Here is a 7,455-nt window from a genome sequence, read left to right on the forward strand (position 1 = left end):
CACACAACTGACGCTGAAAATTACATGTCTGAAGCAAAAAAAAAAAAAAAATGTTAAACCTTGATACATAAAAATAGCATTAAAAAATCTTTAATTTGCAATGAACTAAAAAGGAGAAAATAAATGACTTTCTTAAAATATATAAAACGAGCCGACCCGCGGCGTATCATACGCCGCTATTTAATTGTTTTTTTTCTACTTTTCAGTAATTCATAATTTGTGAATTCGACAGTACCAATGCTGCCACTGAAAATATTTGCTTTAAAACACTAACCCCCCCCACCCTTCCCCCAACACCCCCCCCCCCGTGAAAGCAGCCTCCTCTTAAATACCTCCTCTAAGTTTAAAATCGTTTCAAACTAAATTATCTGCCCCTAATAGCCGTCACTAAATCCAACTCCACGAATGTAACCATAGAGTGAACCACAGCTCACCAGACCATGTAGGGGTGGGGTGGTAGGGAGCGCGCTTACAGCTTGTTTTCTAACGTCTCCCAGAAGAGAATTATATATATAGATATAGATAACACTACTATTTAAACTACTATAAAGAAAAGCGTGGGTCACAAAAATATTATCTCTTGGTTACCTTTACTAATATTTAGGAAGAATGCTGACCACACCTTCCCTATGTCGAGGTCAAGAAACATATGAACTCTACTTCATCTTCCCAATGGGTCGTTAGATCTAAAGAGGATTCTTTAGTTTAAAAAAAAATATATATAGTGCACCTCATGGGACAAGAATTATTTGTTGTTCAAGGTAAAAATTACTGAATTTTTACTAATTAAAATGTTGGGAAAAAGGAAGCAACAAAGAAAAGAACAACATAAACAATATATATATATATATACATATATATATATATATATATATATATATATATATATATATATATATATATATATATATATATATATATATATATATATATATATATATATATATATATATATATATATATATATATACATATACATATATATATATATATATATATATATATATATATATATATATATATATATATATATATATATATGTATATGTATATATGCGGGTGTGTATGTATGTATTTGTGTGTGTAGATTACAGATTTAAGCTACACAGTAGGCCCCTACCGTCGAGTTGTCCACACTCTAGGTTCGCGTGTTGATGTGTCGATGTGTTAATTGCCAACATTACACATGTGTCCCCGCACGAACGTCACTAAGACAAGCATGCGCTTACACAAACGCTAGGCACTCATAGTCTCTTATGTGTGGGAGTTACTTTTTGGTTTTGAACCCACATACCTGAGCTAAAGAAACTTTTCTTGATAAAATAAAAACTAAAATTCCGTTTACTACAAAAATTACATGCCTCGCGATGAACAGACCGAGTTTTTGAAAAGGACCAAAACTAAAAATGAAACTAGTAGGCCCACGTTATCACAATTGATATATGTTTGTGTTTTGAACCATTATAGAGTCATATATTTGATAAGAGCAAGAAAAAATTACCATTTGAAAGGCTGAGTCTAGCACTTGTATGTCACTGTTGTAAACTTCGCCAGCATGCTTTAATATTTGACAAGCAGGGAGATAATTAAGTAAATCAGGCCGGCTAGGCAGATAAGTTTAAGAAAGAGCTATTGTAACTAAGTATCAGAACAGAACGCCAAAACACAACCACATCGTTGAAACGTTTGTCAAACAATGGAGAAAAAAGTTAATGAACGAGTTAATAATAGTGGGGAAAAAAAGGAAGAAAACGATTTGAAAAAATTGAATGTGATTTGTTTATCTCAGGTAGGTGATGTTTACTTGAGGTGGTAGGAGAACTCATGCATAACTTTGGGTTGCGAGAGAGAGAGTGTGAGAGAGAGAGAGAAAGAAAGAGAAAGAAAGAGACAGAGAGAAAGAGAGAAGATAGGGTAAAGCAAATATCGACACGCACACAAAGCCATCAACTAGCTGGAGGTAAGTTATTAAAACGGAGAAACAAATCAGTATAGAACTTAGAATAACTGACTTATCATAACAGAAAAATAAATCAGTATAGAACCTAGGATAATTGACTTATCAAAACGGAGAAACAAATCAGAACTTAGGATAATTGACTCTAAGACGATGGAGCATTTAAAAATGAAAAGCAAGTTGAATTGTGAAACTATCATTTAAGACAGTATCACTTTTTTATCAATTAAAAAAAAAAACAACAACAAAGTTGTGTTTAACCAAATTTGACATTGAAAGTTGGAAGTTCAATCAAGTTCCACCTAAAAAGTAAAACTAAAGTTTACTTTTAAACCCGACGGTAGACGGAGAAAATGGAGTAGAGTTCACCTGTTTCTGTGACCTCGCCATATAAAGAGATAGTGTGGTCAGCACTACGCACAGCCGATTTTTACTTTCCGTAACGTGAGTCAGGTACCCATTAAAGCTGAGTAAACTCAGGGACGTTATACTGACTTGAACACCTCCACGCCGTCCTACAGTTCCACCTAAGTTTGATGCAACAGTGTCGTGTTGGTCTAATGTTTACATTCCAGATTCTCTCAAGTCCACCTACACCCCCCCCCCCCACCCCTAGGCTTTGTCAGCCCCGGATGAACCAACATGGCGCCATGTTTAAGCAAGTAACAATAGATCTAATCAACAACGGTGAAGTTTTTAGATTATATCGGCCAAACTGGTCTTGATGTAGTTGCCAAAAATTCTTGGGGTTTTAATTGAGTTTTAATTAATTTTTTTTTTAGGAAAACTGAAAGTAGAGTTGAAGTAATGGGGTGGGTTGGGTGGGTAATTTCACAGGCGTAGCGACGGGGGGGGGGGGGGGGGGGCGGGGCGGGGGGGGGGTGTGCGGACCGCACCGGGTGACACCATTTAGGGGGGTGACACCAAGGCAAAAAATAGCAAAATATATAGAGAAAAATGATAATTCCACTTAATTACTTGATTAATTCGAGTGTTAAAGAGTCTTTTAAATCCTAATTTGACAAATCCCTACAAGGATGGGGGAGGGGGGGTGCAAATCGAAAATTTAAAGTTTGTCCCCGGGCGCCGGGAAGGGTCGCTACACCTCTGGGGGGTGACACCATTAAGTGCCGCACCCGTTGACACCCGACCTCGCTACGCCACTCGGTAATTTAATACGGTCGCTGTACTGACTCAACTCTACTAAGCATGTTAAATTTTAATTAACTTTATTTAAAAAAAAATTGCCTTCGCCCCTCCTTTTGTTGCAGCCGGATCTATTTGATAGACTTTCAATTAGATGGCCCTATTAGAATATCCTTTTTCTAATTAAATTTAAAGATTGTTTTGTATTTGGTGTCATTCTACCCCAATAAACGTTTCCCTCCGTGACTGGTTCCATAATTAGAATTAATTACTTGTTTAATTAGCTCGATCATTTTAATGAACTATGATCATTGGTTCAATCAATCCAGTCTAGGAGCTCTCAATTGATTGACATTTCGCTCACATATCCAGTCCCTCCCACCTCGAACCCGCCCACTTCTCCATATCCAACCATTTCTAGCCCCTTTCATACCTAGCCCCACCCATCTCTAACCCCACCCATTTCTAGTCCCACCCATTTCTAGCCCCTTTCATACCTAGCCCCACCCATCTCTAGCCCTACCCATTTCTAGCCCCTTTCATACCTAGCCCCACCCATCTCTAGCCCTACCCATTTATAGCCCCACCCATTTCTAGCCCCACCCATTTCTAGCCCCTTTCATACCTAGCCCCACCCATCTCTAGCCCCACCCATTTCTAGCCCCACCCATTTCTAGCCCCTTTCATACCTAGCCCCACCCATCTCTAGCCCCACCCATTTCTAGCCCCTCCCATTTCTAGCCAATCCCATACCTAGCCATGACACACTGTAACAGATTCCCATTCTTCAAATCAAACTCAAACTCTCCCTTAAAATTAGCGTGTTAATTGATGCCGCAATTTTAAAAACTTCCCTTAGAGACTCAAAGCCAGCTTACTCCTATTTTCTGTGGGTGGATAAAATGTTAAAGTCTAATTAGATGCACTTCAAATCCAACGATTTCATTTAAACTTTCCAAATAAATAAATATCCTTTTCCAATGCCAATATATAATTTCTTATTTTAAATCATCCTAATTGATATTTAATTAGCCATTACAAATTAATGAACTAAATGGGAGATAATAAATTCCCGTGATCGCTCGCTCAACCACGTGACATGGGCGAGCTGTTGTTGACGGATGTTTTTTACACAGGGGCGACCACCGCGGATGATAATAAGGGGAGATAAGTGGCGTTTCTAGAGTAAAGAATGCAAGCTATTTACGGATTTTAAGGCAGATAATTCCAGAATAAAAACATAATGGCATGAATAAATGAGTTACTAATTGTTTTTGACTGTTTTTTTTTAGTATGGAATTGCCGTTTTAATCTTTAAAAAGCATACAGCTAAAAAGTAAAAATAAATAAATAAATAAAATGAATGCAAACCCTTTAGAATAGTAAGCCTTACAGTGGATTAAAATAAATAAATAACAATAGATGCAGAGGAATAGTTAAAATAATAAAATAGCAAAGCAACCATTTTCACGATCACTTGCAGTAGCGTAGCGCGGGGGGGGGGGGAACATATGTCCCCCGGCCCCGACCTTAGGGGCGCCAAAATGGGTTGGAAAAATAAATTGAAAGGTTGAGGGGGGGGGGGTGCAAATGGAAATCTCGAGTGGGGGAGGGGGGGGGTGCATATCGAAATCGAAAGTTTGAGGGGGGGGGGGTGCAAATCGAAATCTTGAGGGGGGGTGCAAATCGAAAAGTTTGCCCCGGGCGCCGGAAGGGTCGCTACGCCTCTGATCACTTGTCGTGATTTAACATCACGATTAAACATCACGATCACCCATCACGATTTAAATATCACTATTAAAAATCACGTTTAACCAACAAAATTAACCAAAAGAATTAACCAACAAGTCGATAGCAACTTGGATGAAAATGTCCGTCTAATTACCCACCAAAAGCTAAAACACCAACATAACAATTTAAAAAAAAAAAAAAAAACCATCCCAAAATGCCGTCTATGTCTTGACATTTTCCGGATACTAAAGAAAAAAAAAGTTATAATCAATACACACAAACCCCTATAACCTGATCCAGTACCCGAACAGTCAAAGTTCAAGATGTATCAAAACTTTCACGGAACAAATATTACATTAGTTATCAGATCAAATATTTGTTCTACAGATACATTGAAGAAAAATGTTTAAAAATTTAATAAAGTTACAAACGAAACAACAACAAAAGACAAAAACAAACCTCGCTCAAATTTAGTTAGATCCTGTCAAGTTTACCAGCCGAAAATGTCAAAATTTGTCTCTGGCAACTTAGCTATGTACTCCAAGAGAGAATGCGCGTATGAAAAAAGTTGGCCCCAGTTTTTTAGTCAACTTGCTTGGACAAGTAGATCCAGATCTAGAGCACTAGTCCTGGCCACGTACTTGGTACTTCTTCATGGACAGTCAACAGCCTTACATCATGGGTGTGATAACAGTCTGTCTTACAGGTAGCGGTTGTACAGGTTGGTGGTAGTGCAGGTTGGTGGTACAGGGTGGTGGTTGTACAGGTTGGTGGTTGTACAGGTTGGTGGTCGTACAGGTTGGTGGTCGTACAGGTTGGTGGTACAGGTTGGTGGTACAGGTTGGTGGTTGTACAGGTTGGTGGTTGTACAGGTTGGTGGTTGTACAGGTTGGTGGTTGTACAGGTTGGTGGTTGTACAGGTTGGTGGTCGTACAGGTTGGTGGTTGTACAGGTTGGTGGTACAGGTTGGTGGTTGTACAGGTTGGTGGTCGTACAGGTTGGTGGTTGTACAGGTTGTACAGGTTGGTGGTTGTACAGGTTGGTGGTTGTACAGGTTGTACAGGTTGGTGGTTGTACAGGTTGGTGGGTGTACAGGTTGGTGGTACAGGTTGGTGGTACAGGTTGGTGGTCGTACAGGTTGGTGGTTGTACAGGTTGTACAGGTTGGTGGTTGTACAGGTTGGTGGTTGTACAGGTTGGTGGTTGTACAGGTTGGTGGTTGTACAGGTTGGTGGTTGTACAGGTTGGTGGTTGTACAGGTTGGTGGTTGTACAGGTTGGTGGTCGTACAGGTTGGTGGTCGTACAGGTTGGTGGTCGTACAGGTTGGTGGTTTGTACAGGTAGTGATTGTACAGGTAGTGAATGTACAGGTAGTGATTATACATATAGAGATCGTGTAGGTATTGATGGTATTGATGGTACAGGTAGTACAGGTAGTGTTGGTACTGGTAGTGGTGGTATATGTAGTGATCGTACAGGTAGTTATCGTACAGCTAGTGATTGTATATGTAGTGATGGTCGATTTTCAGAGGTTGATTTTATACGATGGCTTTATATCAATTCTATATGTTAGCTGTAACATCAACTTTATATGTACAGGTGTAACATTAACTAGATATGTCGACTACATGTGTAATATCAATTTTATATGTTCGGTGTCCAGGTGTAACAACAATTGTAAGTTTGCTATAACAACAACTTTATATGTTGGCTCCACAGGTTTAACATCAACATTGGAGTCTCAAAGAAAGTTAGTTAGGGTCAACCCTTTTTGTCTAGCACTTACGTTTCCCCACATCCCAATTTACCCCACACCACACTTTACCCACATCCCACTTTAACCCACATCCCACTTTAAACACATCACACTTTACCCCAGAACCCACTTTATCCCTGTATACCCCACCCTACTTTACATCTGTATTTATCCCCCTCCCCCACATTAAAAACCACACCCCTCTTTACTTGTCCCAGAAAACGGACATCCAAGTTTAGACTGAACTCTACCTAGCCGATCTATACATAACCAACTATTATTCTACCCGCCTTTTCTTACAAGATACAACATTTTTTGTGAAGGCTGATTCAACCATTGAACCCCGAGTTCAATGACCTCGTTTTTATCCAGTCCAATATTTGACAACACTCGTATGTGTGTTAGCCAAAACTGTCTGCACAGTATGCAAGTCACTGTTACGTCACTTCTTGCATAACTCGCACATTAAACTAACAAGACCCCCCCCCCATAATAAAGTGTTACTTTTGCATGGCCAGCGCTATCAGTTTGTTAGATGCGGACAGTAACCGATCTAAAAAAAGAAAATTGCAAAAGAAAAAAAAGAAAAAGAAAACAAACAAATAAACAAATAAAGATATTTCAATAAATGACCCACTCAAAATATTTCCTTGTAAAATTTTCGTTTCAATGGGATCACTTGACACTTAACAAACAAAAAATCCAACTCCTGATAAATCTGTGACAATGAACTTCAATTCTGTATTTTTTTTTTCAAGACTTCATATTTTCCGGGGATTACTCTTGTTAAAACAAGTAATTAAAAAAAGTCTAGTGACAATTTTTAGCGCAATTTCCTTGTGTTATCTAAAAATAGCTCTGTCGTA

General features: G+C 38.8%; 1 protein-coding gene across 1 annotated transcript in view; it reads right to left on the minus strand.

The window, feature by feature from the left end:
- LOC131949265 (solute carrier family 15 member 4-like) overlaps positions 1-5,406 on the minus strand; it is a 37,634-nt gene extending 32,228 nt beyond the window's left edge. The window contains exon 1 of the mRNA XM_059311079.1: positions 5,294-5,406. The gene's annotated coding sequence lies outside the window, so the exon portion shown is untranslated. The remainder of the gene's footprint in view (positions 1-5,293) is intronic.
- Between the last annotated feature and the right edge of the window lie 2,049 nt (positions 5,407-7,455).

Source organism: Physella acuta, unplaced genomic scaffold (assembly GCF_028476545.2).
Source record: "Physella acuta isolate Inbredline_101_S28 unplaced genomic scaffold, ASM2847654v3 ptg000682l, whole genome shotgun sequence".
NCBI lineage: Eukaryota > Metazoa > Mollusca > Gastropoda > Physidae > Physella > Physella acuta.